Genomic DNA, 15,695 nt, shown 5'->3' with positions numbered 1-15,695 from the left:
CAATGCTGAGGTACTGTCCCAACACAGTTGGACTCTGCAACGCTGTTCGAGTTCACGGGAAATACCACCTGGGCTGGGGCCTAAATGACAATTTTCATTTGAAGGGAGACGCGCTGGGATAGTCCATGCAGTTGTGCGTAGTGGTTCGCGCATCTGCCTAATGAGCAGGAGAGCGGAATTTGAATCCTGACATTGGTACAAATTTTCATTCGTTGCTCCACTGTGCATATATACATCATAGATGTCTGACACCTGAAAAGTTCTCTGTAATCATATAGCCTCATGCTACAGACTGCGTACAATGTCATTATATAGAAACCAATATCTCGATGTTGATCGAGGATGCTGGTGGTGTGGTGGTGGTGGGGGGGGGGGGGGGGGGGTGGCCTGCTCTTTCCCCAGACCTCAGTCGTTAGTTTTTTGTTATTGGGATACTTGAAGGAATTCGTCTATGCCACGCCAATCAAAGAGGTGCGGACACTACAGGGAGCATCTTTAATGCGTGCCAGCAGGTACAGAAACAACCCGGCATACTTCGAAGGGTGCGTCATTGCTTACGCCGGAGGGCAGAAGGGTGCATTGCCATAAATGGACGCCATGTTTAATATCTCCTGTAAATACGTGTTTATCACAGAACGTACGTATTTCCGGACCTATGTTTACTGGACTTATTTTTCTTGTTTCAATGTCTGCTACCACCTCTCAAAGTATTCGACACTTTTTTTGAGCAGCCTGTGTATATCTGTCTCGTAACAGTACGTTTTGAAATTCGTGGCATATTGATTGCAAGGCCTATCTTTTTTCCTATTCGGCTTCATAACTTGTAAAATTCAGAACTACCTACAGTCTTTCCGTCAACGAAGTACGAAAAAGTGTTTGAAACCTTCTTTTGAAACGGGAGAATTTAAGCCAAAGTACTACACAAACCTTTGAAGCAAACACATTTCAGAATTCTTATACGGATATTTCCTTTAGCTGGAAATTAGAATCTAAGTTTATCCTCAGATCTAAAAACTCGATGAGTGTGGACAGTGTAAGAATGTCATTTGGTCGGATGCATCTTGTTTCATACTATTTCCAGTTTCTGGCCGAGTTTCCATTCCAAGAATGAAACATGGTGGAGGTTAGATGGTGATTTGGGCAGCCGTATCGTTGTATTCCATAGGCCTCATGGTTTCTCTGCAAGGTCGCATTACTGCTAAGGATTTTGTGACCATTTTGGTCGGTGAGAGCATCCCATGATACATCGTCCGTTGTCCATTTCTGTTGCAGTATTCCAAGGCAACAGGGCCCCCGTTCACAAAGCTTCCATCGTCCATGACTGGTTTGTGAGTGTGAGGATGAATTGTCGTATCCTTCCTGTCTGCCTCAGTCACCGGATCTCATTTTTATTGACTCTATGTGGTTTACTTTGGAGACAATCGTTATTTTAACTCGCCCCTATTTTGCAGGAAGAATGGCACACGATTCTTTTGAAAACCTTCGTCTTGTCGCTCCATTTCAATGGGTTCCGTATCCATCAGCTTCACTTTGCCTGATGATGACGGATACGGAAACCATTGAAACGTCACGACAAGACGATGACGCCACTCGGCTGATAATGCGATAAGATTTCATATCTGTAATACGCCGAGAAAGCCGGCAGCCACATACATACGGGACTTGTATTTATCCATTCCGAGACGACAGAAAGATGTTTTGGATTCCAATGCGTTTACCTACACCGTAGTAGGCATGGTGTTGTGTGGTAGGTTTTTTTTATGTTTCCATATTTTATCCATGTCCGGTGTGCGTGTGTGTGTGTGTGTGTGTGTGTGTGTGTGTGTGTGTGTGTGTGTGTGTGTGTGTGTGTGTCACGCATAGTTCATTGGTGAACGTACGTCTGTCGCTTTGGTTTAAAAGAACTATCAAGAATCTCCGGTTTTGTGTTACAGGGCTGGTGAGAGGGGCGGCATGAAATCATCGCAGCGCCTCGCGCCATGCTGCTAGAGACCGAGGACGCACTCCACTGTTGGGTAAGAAACGGCCGGACGCGTTTGCTGCAGTGTGTTTCTTTATTGTTGTTTCACCTTTCTCGGCCCTTATAGATGGTAGAAGGTGTGTCATCAACACAAACGCCGCACTCTTCAACTTACGTTTTCGAAATACGTGAATGAAAATAATTAAAAACGGTGAAAAGTACAGGTAAGTTTTGTGACGTTAATGAAATAACTTTCGTTGACAGTATTGTAAATAAAACTGCAGAATTTTGTCTGTATTTATATAAAATATTGTGAAAAAAAGGTGGTAAAACCTTGAAATAGAGCACTACACCTGAAGAGATCTGGGCTGTAGCGTGGAGATTAGGGTGCGTATGTGGGTGGGTGGTGTAAAACGGAATGGAGTAGGGGACTGGGATGTGAGCTTGGCCGTGGTATGAAAAGCAGGGTGTGTTTAGGCTAATATGAAGAGGTAAGTGTGAACATCGCTGGTGGAGGGGTCTGTGATATATATTGATTATTCCTTGCCACTGTACTGTTATCATGAAGCTGTGAGAAAAGAGGACAGGCGTTCCAAGGCGCGGATGCAAAGACGATGCTAGGAGAGAGATCGTTACATGAAGTAACCCGTACGGGGAGAGCCTTGCGAAAATGCAGACGCCCCCTGAAGCGGTCCCTGGGAGTTAGTTACTTTTCAATGAATTAACATGCAACTTCATGTGTCGTCTAGATGCTGTAGTATGTTACTACCGTAGAACTTTGTAAAAAACAGGCACTTACTTGCGTATAAAGCCAGCTTGATACCAGCCCTGAGAACAGCAACGTAAGTAGGCTCACAAGGGTTAGAAAGAGAGCGAAAACGTCAAAAAAACTGTTGACCTAGCATTGCCTACTCCGGGGAGCCCGAGGGGCGGGGCTAAATGACGTATAACAATAATGTTGCAAGCCTTATTTGGCAGAGCAGTTACGTTTAGCTTTCAGCTGAACAATGTCGATATCAAATACGGATTTAGTGCAGCTGCATTAACATTCCCGCCTTAGGAACAGTAGAGTGGACCTAACTAAACCATGACTGGCAGGCACCTGCAAGAAGCCTGCGGTATTAGCTGGGTGGCTTCAAGTGGGAAAAACAGTGCGCCGCCTGGGTTCCTGGGTTCGATTCCCGGCAGGGTCAGGGATTTTCTCTGCCTCGTGATGGCTGGGTGTTGTGCGTTGTCCTTAGTTTAGTTAGGTTTAAGTAGTTTTAAATTCTAGGGGACTGATGACCATAGATGTTAAGTCCCATAGTGCTCAGAGCCATTTGAACCATTTTAGAAACAGTGCCCCCAAGCGACTCTTTAAAACCCTAGATTCCCCATTTTGACAGAGTTCTCAGTCAGACGATCTGGGCGCCGAATCCGCGTCCGTCGACTCCAGCCTCCGTCCAGCTACGCGTACGTCTGCTCTCTCTCTTGGAGTGCCTCAGTGAACAGCGTCACATTCAGTATGTTTTGTTTTGCAGCTAAGTCCTTGCCTTAAGAGGCTGATAGTGTTTGCTACTGTGGTTAGCATCCACTCCTGGGAGTTCTGCACTGGCTTCTTTTGTAACAGTGTTATTCATGCTTTTTCTAACCCTAGAACCAGCCTTCAGTGCATTAGTTAGCCCTGTCTGGAATAAACAACTATTTCAAAACCCTGTTTGTCCAAGAGTCTTCACAACGAGTTCCCTGGCGAGTCTCACCCCCTGCATTTCTAGTAAATGCCTGTACCTGTGTTGGCTCAGACAGAAGAAAACAAACAAATGACTTCACTGTGTATTGTCCTTCTGCCTTCTGCTCTGTACCGCTCTGGAGCGCAGATTGACCAGTAACCATTTTTTTTCCTCTCCCACCTAAGTCAGGACATGACAATTCTGATAGAGGGAAAATGGAGCTGACGGGGAGAGTAAGTACTGGAACGATTTCATTGTCTTGGAGAAAGCAGTCAGTTGAAGTTTCGTTGGGAAAGCGTATGGGGATAAAAGCTAATGCAGCGAAACATCATTAATATACACTGCTCTGAAGAACTTAAGGACTTGATAGATTAAGTAAAATAACACGTTAACTGTTCGGTGGAAATGGATGAAAGTGCAGGAGCATGTTTCCAGAGGTCTCCCAGTTGTCCACAGAAAGTCAGAGATCAAATGGCGCGAGGTCAGTGTGATTATATCAGTAAATGGAACTCGCCCCGTGACGTGACGTAGGTGAACTAACAGCAAAAGACAGTATCAGTCAATCAGCGAGCAGTTTCGTTGCACTGTGGTGGTGTTCTTCATTACAACCTGGTCAAGAAACAATATTTGGCTGACTTCACATGGAGAAGAATCATCGGGAAAATGGAAGAAGGACGAAGTGTGACGAGTGTAGCCCAGGTGCTCGATATTGCCCGCAGTATTGTTCCAAGTGCTTGGGGTTCGTTCCGAACCGTAGGCCAGCTGCTCGAAAGAGAGAAGGTGATCGACTATGGTCAACTATAGCAGCAGATGGAGTTAAGTTGTGCAAGAGGCGATGCAACCAACCACACTTAACAGACACCACAGTGTCATGCAGACTGCACAGGGCTGGTCTCTTCTACCGCTGAACGGTACTCTGTGACTCAATTGAAGACATCCTGACGAGGAGACCACGGTATGACACTCTTATCGGAGAGGTACCTTGCGACAGACTCGGTCATATTCTATTATGCCCTTAAAAGGAACTTTTAAGCGCTCGGACCTATCAGTCCAGCTTTTCTATATTAACGCTGATAACGTCAGTTTATTTGCTTCCAGAAGTTATTGACGAGGTTCTAGGCGATACAGTCTGGAACCGCGCGAACGCGATTCATGCTATGCTTCTCATGTTCGGATAGATGCGGAATCGACGGGACCGTATTAGAATGGTTCGCGGCTCTGGTTGCAAGAGGACGAGTAGCCACCACGCCAGTGATGGCCGGAGTGAAGTCATAGCCTGTTTGTCTTGGTTCACCGAGCATCTCTTCCGTAAGAGGCTACTTTGTTTTCCTCTTTGCTGCTGCAAGCTGGTACAGCAATGTGGTGCGTACCTAGTGTGTGGGTTAACAGTGTTTAAGTGACGTTGTATGCCAGTCAGCGTGTTGTTCAGTTTTGAGGGACGTTGCTTGGCATACAGTGTCGTCCGTCAGGATAGAGCGACATTGTTTTAAGTTCTCTTGTCGTCTGTTACGGCGTTGTCCTTGTTATTGGTGTCTTTCTGGTCATGCCTGCGACAAGTAGTGCGTCGCGGTAGTGTTCTCCTCTGCTGAAAATTTGTGTCTTGTTAAAATACATTTGTTATTGTAATTGTATCTAGCCAAGCGAGATCTGTTGAATATGACAAGAGTTTTCCGCGTACGTCCCCTATTTTAATTAATATTAAGTTTGACATTTCTTTTGCTCATTGTGTATGTATTTAAGTGATGTAAGGAAATCTGATGTTTCTTCAGTTATGGTAGGAGTCCTCATTTGTTGTTTCTGAAAGTTTTTCTGCGCTGGCAGTGCGTAGAATGTTGTACAGATGTTACCATGTATATACGAGAGTATATTGTAGAAATGGTGACATGTATATGAGAGAACTATCATTCAAAGTTTATAATTTGATGGCTCCAGTGTTTGTTTTGGTAGCAGTTCGACTGTTGCCATTCTTGTATTAGGACTGTGTCGAGCGTTTAATATTTTTGAAATAATTTGACGTACGTTTTTTGTGATTAGCAAAATCAAAGACTGTTTAAATTATTGAATAATCTGACCAAATGCAAATGCCTTTTAAATTGGGTCGTGATTGACGTTTGATAAATCACTCTCACCACCAAGTGTAATATGATCGTACTATGTTTACTAATGTTAAGTTGTAACTACGTACAGTAAAACCTCCAAACCGCCAGGTCGTTCCACTCCCCCCCCCCCCCCCCCCCCAGCCCCCACTCACGCTCCTACCTTAACAGTAACGGACTGCTAGAAACATTGAAAGTTGGACGTTCATACACTCCTGGAAATGGAAAAAAGAACACATTGGCACCGGTGTGTCAGACCCACCATACTTGCTCCGGACACTGCGAGAGGGCTGTACAAGCAATGATCACACGCACGGCACAGCGGACACACCAGGAAACGCGGTGTTGGCCGTCGAATGGCGCTAGCTGCGCAGCATTTGTGCATCGCCGCCGTCAGTGTCAGCCAGTTTGCCGTGGCATACGGAGCTCCATCGCAGTGTTTAACACTGGTAGCATGCCACGACAGCGTGGACGTGAACCGTATGTGCAGTTGACGGACTTTGAGCGAGGGCGTATACTGGGCATGCGGGAGGCCGGGTGGACGTACCGCCGAATTGCTCAACACGTGGGGCGTGAGGTCTCCACAGTACATCCATGTTGTCGCCAGTGGTCGGCGGAAGGTGCACGTGCCCGTCGACCTGGGACCGGACCGCAGCGACGCACGGATGCACGCCAAGACCGTAGGATCCTATGCAGTGCCGTAGGGGACCGCACCGCCACTTCCCAGCAAATTAGGGACACTGTTGCTCCTGGGGTATCGGCGAGGACCATTCGCAACCGTCTCCATGAAGCTGGGCTACGGTCCCGCACACCGTTAGGCCGTCTTCCGCTCACGCCCCAACATCGTGCAGCCCGCCTCCAGTGGTGTCGCGACAGGCGTGAATGGAGGGACGAATGGAGACGTGTCGTCTTCAGCGATGAGAGTCGCTTCTGCCTTGGTGCCAATGATGGTCGTATGCGTGTTTGGCGCCGTGCAGATGAGCGCCACAATCAGGACTGCATACGACCGAGGCACACAGGGCCAACACCCGGCATCATGGTGTGGGGAGCGATCTCCTACACTGGCCGTACACTTCTGGTGATCGTCGAGGGGACACTGAATAGTGCACGGTACATCCAAACCGTCATCGAACCCATCGTTCTACCATTCCTAGACCGGCAAGGGAACTTACTGTTCCAACAGGACAATGCACGTCCGCATGTATCCCGTGCCACCCAACGTGCTCTAGAAGGTGTAAGTCAACTACCCTGGCCAGCAAGATCTCCGGATCTGTCCCCCATTGAGCATGTTTGGGACTGGATGAAGCGTCGTCTCACGCGGTCTGCACGTCCAGCACGAACGCTGGTCCAACTGAGGCGCCAGGTGGAAATGCCATGGCAAGCCGTTCCACAGGACTACATCCAGCATCTCTACGATCGTCTCCATGGGAGAATAGCAGCCTGCATTGCTGCGAAAGGTGGATATACATTGTACTAGTGCCGGCATTGTGCATGCTCTGTTGCCTGTGTCTATGTGCCTGTGGTTCTGTCAATGTGATCATGTGATGTATCTGACCCCAGGAATGTGTCAATAAAGTTTCCCTTCCTGGGACAATGAATTCACGGTGTTCTTATTTCAATTTCCAGGAGTGTATGTTGGCTATTGATTCTGCTTCTACGTGCGTACATAAATTCTGAGTCTGAGATATTGTTATCGCGCGTGGCAGCGAGCGAACAGTTGTTGAGAGTACTCGGAAGCAGCCTGGCGTGGAGAGAGAGAGAGAGAGAGAGCGTCAGGAGAGGTCTGACCGTGCTAGTGGCGCCAGAGCAGATTTTTGAGTTAATCGAGGATTTTGCTACGCGCTGTTCTTGCTTGCTTGCGCACTGGAGGGCGATTGTGATTGAAGACTTTGTGAAATAATTAAATATTTTGCTAACCAAATTGTCCAAGGAAAATAAAGGTCTGAGTAAAGTTTGCAGTGTGTGCGAACTGTCACTTTTGATAAAGCAGTACATTAAAAAAATTTATTCGCTCCTTTCATTTTTTACACCGCTGAAGATTTGTTGACTAAATCCTTCCTGATCATTTAATTTCTATAAAGAAAGAAAAAGGAGAGTAGTTCCATGAATAGTTATAACCATGCATTGCATTCCGCATGGACCGCAGTATTTCTTTTGAATTCTTTTAGCATGTTGCTTGATGCAGAATATTTATGCAGTTGTAGCGGCAATACGAGATAAGTTGTCTGTTGCGTACAGGAGGATTACAGTATAATTGTTAGGAAATGTTAGAGAACATTTCTAAAATGACACCAGATAAAAGAGGATTCATTTTTCATGGTATATAGGACGAGTGATTAACTTCTGTTTTTTTTCCCCTCTATCATAATACCGACATGTCAGACAGTGGGAAGCTCCAGAAAATGTTTGAATACTGACACGTCGGAATAAGGGTTTTCATAATACAAGTTGTATGGCTACATATAAGATTTTATAATAGCGATAACAAGGTTTCACTAGGTATCCTAGCAATTTTTAGAGAAAAAATACAGATAACAATTATATTGTCAGAGATAGAGCTTTACTCATTTCCCTACGTCTGTTGCCGTAATAATAATTTTTGATGGTAAAACTTTCATCAGGCTGGTAATAATAATAATAACAATAATAATTGGTAATAAAACTTTCAGCATCTTCAAACGGGACAACGTTTCCCGCAACTTTTGTCTGCCCAGTTTATTTAACATTAAGTAACCTTGCATAGACTACACGGAACACCACTGGATTCGTAAACTGGCTCTCTGGTGAACATTCCTGCGAGTGTACGCGATGTTTACACTTTGGTGGCTGCTGGGAAACTACATTGTAACTGAAAGCTTCACAGTTGAATAGCTGCCAGCTGCGGAGTGTACCGTTAACACTATTCAGATTCCCCTGAGCCCCTGGCGGCATCTGGTAACAGAGACGGCAGGGACATGCCCGCTTGCGCTAAATGGGAGACACGGCTGCAGCGTCGCCGGAATTGGATCACGGGGCGCAAACAGAAGGCCGGCCCCCTGTCTGGGAGGACTCCATTTGCTCGGTCTGCGAGGAAATGTTGGCGCACCACGGCGGGGGATGGACCGGTTTGTGCCGGAGTGGTGGTTTAGTTATTTGGTTCGCAGATAAGGGCGAAGGCTCGAGTTCTCACGCATTACTGGCGGACGTATCTGCTCGCGGATGGCGTCTGAATAATAGATGAGCGCCGCGCCTGGGAGCTAGGCTGCCCCGCGTCGCACTACCGCTCTGCGTGCATAATGGCGCTCAGCTTCCTTTCTCGTAGCTTGCTGACGATGACTCACTAGCTGACACAGGGCAACGCTGGCGTTTTCCTTGTCACCTTTATACAGAAGGAACACACTTTTTTTTTAAATTGTAAAAAATCCACTTTTCAGTTGTTATTCCCTTTTCTATCATTTTACTCTCCCGCCCATCAGGGCGAAGGGTGTGCTGGCAATAGTATCGTGCCGCTCTATAGCCCTGAGAGGTAACAAAATATAGAAGTGTAAGATATGAACATATTTTGAAAATTTTCATGAAACGTCGGTTGTCCATTTAAGATCTCTCGTTTGTAGGAATCAACAAGGAATTCGGAAACCCAAGCCGCAGTGACCGAGCGGCTATAGGCGCTTCAGTCCGGAACCACGTGGCTACTACGGACGCAGGTTCGAATCGTACCTCGCGCATGGATATGTGTGATGTCCTTAGGTTAGTTAGGTTTAAGTAGTTCCAAGTTTAAGGGACTGATGACCTCAGCTGTTAAGTCCATAGTGCTTAGAGCCATTTGAATTCGGTAACAATGACCATATGAAACCAGACTCCCTCTGTTCGACCACGAAATCAAGGAGGTATCGGCGTCCGGATTTATGCCATATTCTTCGACTTTCAGGCGGTGTTCGCAACGTTTCGACAAAATACAAGTGTACATATCGGTGCAGCCTTCTGACTCAATTGAAGATATCCTGACAAATAGACTACGGTATGACACTTTTATCGGAGTGGTACCGTCTGACGAAAAAGTAACTTCGGGCGTACTCCAATGGAATGTTATAGGAAGAGTACTTTCCAAAATACATACATGAAAGTTCCCCGAGGCTTCTTAAGGATGATACTCTTGCTGTTGACGGCCGCTGTGGCCGAGCGGTTCTAGGCGCTTCAGTCCGGAACCGCGCTGCTGCTACGGTCGCAGGTTCGAATCCTGCCTCGGGCATGGATGTGCGTGATGTCCTTAGGTTAGTTAGGTTTACATAGTTCTAAGTGTAGTGGACTGATGACCTCAGACGTTAAGTCCCATAGTGCTTAGAGCCACTCTTGCTGTTATATAAAGAGAAGGTGCAACGCTAGTATATTCTTGGAAAATTCATGAAGGTCGGAAGATGATCGACATTTGGTGCACGAATTGGCAGTTGACCCTTAACATAAAGAGATGCTATTTAATTTAGAGAGATCCGCTTCAATTGTACCAATAGTTGTTCAAACGACAATCAGTTTCGTGAATTTAGAATCCCTTCTTCAGGTGTATGAAGCTATAACGTACTTTGACAAAACACAATATATACAGTTCCACACAGTTAGTGGAATGACACCATTAATAAATATAGACTTCGATCAGAAATCGGTAGCTAAGGTAGAATATTCAAAATTTTTAGGTGTTTGCATTGATGAGGGGTTGAACTGGAAAAAACACACTGATGATGTGCTGAAGTGTTTGAGTTCAGTTACTGATGCTATTTGGGTCATTGAAAATTTTGGCGATATACATCTCAGTAAATTAGCTGACCACCACTATTTTCATTCTCTGCTTTCGTATGGCATCATATTCTGGGGTAACTCACCATTGCGTAAAAGAGTGTTCATTGCATGAAAGAGTGTAATCAGAATAATTGCTGGAGCTCATCCAAGATCATCCTGCTTTTACCACGTATTAACCCATGATTTTTTGAATCCTCGGTCCATAAGATTCAGTACTCTTCTAGACACACATAGACTGTTGATAATAATTTTCCAAAAAGGGTTATAACGTGTTGGGTTGTATAAGAGCAGGTTACCATGTCCATATTTGCGTTTATTTTGTGTCACTAAGGTAAAAATTGAAACGAAAAGTTACCGCATAGGGTCTCGACTCTACGACTCTCTGATTACCGTTCTGCATTCTTTCTGCTGCGCCAACCGCTGTCCGTGCAGTACGCTGACATCAATGGTTCATGCCTCGTCCGACCCTACATCAAAACTTCTATTTCTTGTAGACGCTTAGGCACTGGAGCTCCCATTTCTGTATCATTCAATTCTGACCAAGTCCTGCATATGCCATACATTTGGACGACATCGATGAGTAGTAGTAGACGTGGTCCCCTTGTTAGGGTTTTTAAGATATTAAGAAATGAAGTGCGCAAAGTACACTGATGAGCCAGAACATTATGACCACCACCCATCTACATCTAAATCCATACTCCGCAAGACACCCGACGGTGTGTTGCGGAGGGTACCTTGAGTACCTCTATTGGTTCTCCCTTCTATTCCAGTCTCGTATTGTTCGTGGAAAGAAGGATTGTCGGTATGCTTCTGTGTGGGCTCTAATCTCTCTAATTTTATCCTCATGGTCTCTTCGCTAGATATACTAGATATACGTAGGAGGGAGCAATATACTGCTTGACTCCTCGAAGAAGGTATGTTCTCGAAACTTCAACAAAAGCCCGTACCGACTTATTGAGCTTCTCTCCTGTAGAGTCTTCCACCGGAGTTTATCTATCATCTCCTTAATGCTTTCACGATAACTAAATGATCCTGTAACGAAGATCGCTGCTCTCCGTTGGATCTTCTCTATCTCTTCTATCAACCCTACCTGGTACTGATCCCACACTGGTGAGCAGTTTTCAAGAAGTGGTCGAACAAGTGTACTGTAACCTACTTCCTTTGTTTTCGGATTGCATTTCCTTAGGATTCTTCCAATGAACCTCAGTCTGGCATTTGCTTTACCGACGATCAACTTTATATGATCATTCCATTTTAAATCACTCCTAATGCGTATTCCCAGATAATTTATGGAATTAACTGCTTCTAGTTGCAGACCTGCTATATTGTTGTTAAATGATAAGGGATCTTTCTTTCTATGTATTCGTAGCACATTACACATGTCTACATTCAGATTCAATTGCCATTCCCTGCACCATGCTTCAATTCACTGCAGATCCTCCTGCATTTCAGTACAATTTTCCATTGTCACAACCTCTCGATATACCACAGCTTCATCCGCAAAAAGCCTCACTGAACTTCCGATGTTATCCACAAGGTCATTTATGTACATTGTGAATAGCAACGGTCCTACGGCACACCTGAAATCACTCTTACTTGGGAAGACTTCTCTCCATTGAGAATGACATACTGCGTTCTGTTATCTAGGAACTCTTCAATCCAATCACACAATTGGTTTAATAGCCCATATGCTCTTACTTTGTTCATTAAACGCGAGTTTGTATGCTCAAGTGTGGTGCTGAGGGCACGTGACACGGTAAGAGGAATATGTGAGTGGAGCACAGACGAATGGGGAACCATTCTAGCGACTATAAGTTGCAAAAATGCGGAAATTCCTAGCTTAAGCGACTTTAACAAAAGTCAGATCGTTGTGGCCCAGTGAGTGGAGCGGGCTCCTCGGAAGCGGTGAAGCTGGTCGGCTGTTCTCCTGTTACTGTCGTGAGCATCCATGGAAAGTGGTTGAAGAACGCTGAAATCACGAGCAGGCGACAAGAAGTCGGACGTCCATGCCCAATCACAGAGCTTAGGGCTAGGAGGCTTGCCCGCTCTCTAAATCGGGATAGGCGGCGATCTGCTGTTTCAGAACAGACGACAGACTACAGTGCTGGCACCAGAGCAAGTGTTTTGGAGCACAGCGTTCAGTACATAGCGCTAAACATGGTGTTCCGCAGCAGAGGATACTACGTGTTCCCATGTTGACCCAACAGCGTCGTCATTTATGATTACAGTTGGCATAGGATCATCGAGAGTGGACCGCGGATCAATGGTCAGATGAATCCCGTTTGTTGTTAAACTGTGTCGATATCGTGACCAGACACACCGCCATCCACGCGAACGGCTTCTCAAAACATGCAGCTAGGCACGGACGCAGGCTGGTGGGGGCAGTGTTACGTTATGGGGAAATTCATCTGGGCCTCCAAGGGACATGCGGTAATAATCGAAGGCACCGTGGCAGCTGTGGACTTTGTGAACATTATTAGGGACCACCTGTGACCCTGTCACAATGCCAGAATCGTGTTGCAATAATTTGAGGAGAATGATAATGGCTGTCCGCAGTAGCTGAGCGGTTCTAGGCGCTTCAGTCTGGAACCGCGTGACCGCTATGGTCGCAGGTTCGAATCCTGCCTCGGGCATGGATGTGCGTGATGTCCTTAGATTAGTTAGATTTAACTAGTTCTAAGTTCTAGAGGACTGATGACCTCAGATGTTAAGTCCCATAGTGCTCAGAGCCATTTGAACCATTTGAGAATGATAGTGAACTCATACTTTGATGTCTTGGGCCATCAGATTCGGTTTATCTGAATCCGACGAAACCCAACCGGGACGCTACATTGCGCCCACAGACGGTCCCATCGTAAATCAGAGGAAGTGTGTGACCTGTGCGTAGGCATCTGGTGCCAGAAACTCCTGAAAACCTGTCAAGTACTTGACTCATACATGGTACGCAGAATCACAGAAGAATTACACTACTGGCCATTAAAATTGCTACACCAAGAAGAAATGCAGATGATAAACGGGTATTCCTCGGACAAATATATTATACTAGAACTGACATATGATTACATTTTCACGCAATTTGGTTGCATAGATACTGAGAAATCAGTACCCAGAACAACCACATCTGGCCGTAATAACGGCCTTGATACGCCTGGCCTTTGAGTCCAACAGGGCTTGGATGTCGTGTACACGTACAGCTGCCCACGCAGCCATGCAGCTTCAACACGATACCACAGTTCATCAAGAGTACTGACTGGCATGTTGTGACGAGCCAGTTGCTGGGCTACTATTGAACAGATGTTTCCAATTGACGAGAGATCTGGAGAATGTGCTGGCCAGGGCAGTAGTCGAACATTTTCTGTATTCAGAAAGGCCCGTACAGGACCTGCAACATGCAAAAATGACGTTTTGCCATTCGTGCACCCAGGTTCGTCGTTGAGTACACCATCGCAGGCGCTCCTGTCTGTGATGCAGCGTTCAAGGGTAACCGCAACCATGGTCTCGGAGCTCATAGTCCATGCTGCTGCAAATGTCGTCGAACTGTTCGTGCAACGATTGTTGTCTTGCAAATGTTCCCATCTGTTGACTCAGGGATCGAGACGTGGCTGCGCGATCAGTTTTTAGACATGCGCATAAGATGCCTGTCATCTCGACTGCTAGTGATACGAGGTCGTTTGCGTCCAGCACGGGGTTCTGTATTACCCTCCTGAACCCATCGATTCCATATTCTGCTAACAGTCATTGGATCTCGACCAACGCGAGCAGCAATGTCGCGATACGATAAATTGCAATCGCGATAGGCTACAATCCGACCTTTATCAAAGTCGGAAACGTGATGGTACGCATTTCTCCTCCTTACACGAGGCATCACAACAACGTTTCACCATGCAACGCCGATCAACTAACTGTTGTTTGTGTATGAGAAATCGGTTGTAAACTTTCCTCATGTCCGCACACTGTAGGTGTCGCCACCGGCGCCAGCCTTGTGTGAATGCTCTGAAAAGCTAATCATTTGTATATCACATCATCTTTTTCCTGTCGGTTAAATTTCGCGTCTGTAGCACGTCATCTTCGTGGTGTAGCAATTTTAACGGTGAGTAGTGTACGTTCTGGATGTGGACCAACACGTTTTTAAGTAGGTAGTCATAGTGTTTTGTCTCGTCAGTGTATACAACCATGAGAGGCACCTCTTTAGGTTGACAGTACGCTACTCACAACAATGGACATTTAATGAAGAATTCACGCAACAAACAGGATTATGAAAGTCGTCCTACTTCGCAACAAGCGTTGATAATCTGCAGCCCTCCCTGTATATCGTTTTCTAGTGATGAGACAATGCGCTCGTTAGTGAAGTGCCCGGCGCCTCTCGTTAGCTCGCGGCGGACGGCGTGGTGTGGATCACCGCCCTCCGCTATTTATCGCGGACGGTCATCGCCCACACGGCGAGACGCACTTCCTGCGCGGCGTTATCTCGCCGCGGCCGCTCCCCAGTAAAGGACCGGCGCGAGACTTTAGATATGCATCGCGGGCCGGCCGCACTCGGCGCTGATAGAGGGCTCCGCGGGTTTATCGGAAGGCGCACGCTAGGCGAGGAGGCCAAGGGGGCCGGGAACCAACCCCCACCCCCACCCCCTCCCCCACAAGGCGGCAGCGCCGGGAGATTGCCCGCTATTGATTCAGTCTCCGGCGCGCGGAAATTGTCGCACGTGCTGCTCGCGAAACTTGGCCAAAAAAGTTATTACCTGCAAAGAGAAACATGAACGCTATTTCTTCTTCTTCTTTTTCTTCTTCTTTGCGGGTAAAGTTAAACATGTATACTTCTGGCCATTAAAACAGAAACACTACGAAGGATAGCAAATAATGAAATTTTAGTTATTGTGCGCATACAGTATAGTAGGAATGCTAGATGATATGTTTTGTACATGATTTGGGTGTGTGAGAAATTTGGTACAAATATGTGCCGTTCCCGAAAAAAAAATAAAACTGTGACCCCACTGGGAATTGAGTCAAAATGAGCTTAAATGGCAGACGGTGGTATGTAATTCCATGCTGCTTCATCTGCTCAAATTTACCGGGACAACAATTGATGAATTGTGTGGGGTGTGTCCATTCTTCGTGTTTATGACGCCTTGAAATTTGCTGGGAACACTTTCAATCAGATGT

General features: G+C 46.2%; 1 protein-coding gene across 11 annotated transcripts in view; it reads left to right on the top strand.

The window, feature by feature from the left end:
* The window catches only part of LOC126277885 (protein turtle-like), a 798,080-nt gene that overhangs the window by 358,276 nt on the left and 424,109 nt on the right, over nt 1-15,695 (top strand). For all 11 annotated transcript variants that reach the window (XM_049977425.1, XM_049977435.1, XM_049977434.1 and 8 more), the window contains exon 3: nt 1,935-2,015. The gene's annotated coding sequence lies outside the window, so the exon portion shown is untranslated. The remainder of the gene's footprint in view (nt 1-1,934; nt 2,016-15,695) is intronic.

This window comes from Schistocerca gregaria, chromosome 6 (assembly GCF_023897955.1).
Source record: "Schistocerca gregaria isolate iqSchGreg1 chromosome 6, iqSchGreg1.2, whole genome shotgun sequence".
Taxonomy (NCBI): domain Eukaryota; kingdom Metazoa; phylum Arthropoda; class Insecta; order Orthoptera; family Acrididae; genus Schistocerca; species Schistocerca gregaria.
The sequence above is the reverse complement of the archived record's forward strand: the minus strand, read 5'-3'. Positions and strand labels throughout refer to the sequence as shown.